This window comes from Stylophora pistillata, chromosome 1, assembly GCF_964205215.1.
Source record: "Stylophora pistillata chromosome 1, jaStyPist1.2, whole genome shotgun sequence".
Taxonomy (NCBI): domain Eukaryota; kingdom Metazoa; phylum Cnidaria; class Anthozoa; order Scleractinia; family Pocilloporidae; genus Stylophora; species Stylophora pistillata.
Window position 1 is genome coordinate 44,809,729 of NC_142519.1, and position 576 is coordinate 44,810,304.

The window sequence follows — 576 nt, forward strand, 5'->3', positions numbered from 1 at the left end:
CGACACGTTTGGTTACATTAAGCTTTGAGACACTTTGCCACGTTATCAGCAACTTTTATCTAAACACCGACTAAAACATGATAAAATTTGAAGTCTGTTATCTAAGATATTTTTTCCTATTGGGACGGTGATGCCCACAAAAGAATAAAATAAAATAACGAAACGTAGCATATTAAAAAATTACGAGAACAGGTGGAAGTTAATGTACCTCATGCAATCCACTGTATAAGGAACGCATTCTAAACGTTATCATCACTTCTATCTCATTTGGGACATTTCAAAGTATCAAGTGCAAATATGGAAGTCTTTACAAAATGAGATTCTCCTTTAAATCTTTCGTCCTCTCAAAAAGCGTCCTCAAATAATTAAAAAAAAAAAAAACCTAGCGAGAGCCCGAGAATAAATCCCCACGATACTTGAAGGAAGCTTCTTGCCGGTATTGTTTTGGGTCGTTGTGGGTAAATGAATTATTAACTACTAAAGTTTTGTAGTTCGTGCAGAGGACTGTTATCTTTATCATATTCTATCGTGATTGGCAGCATGTAACTGCTTTGGTTTTTATGATCCAGGTGATTG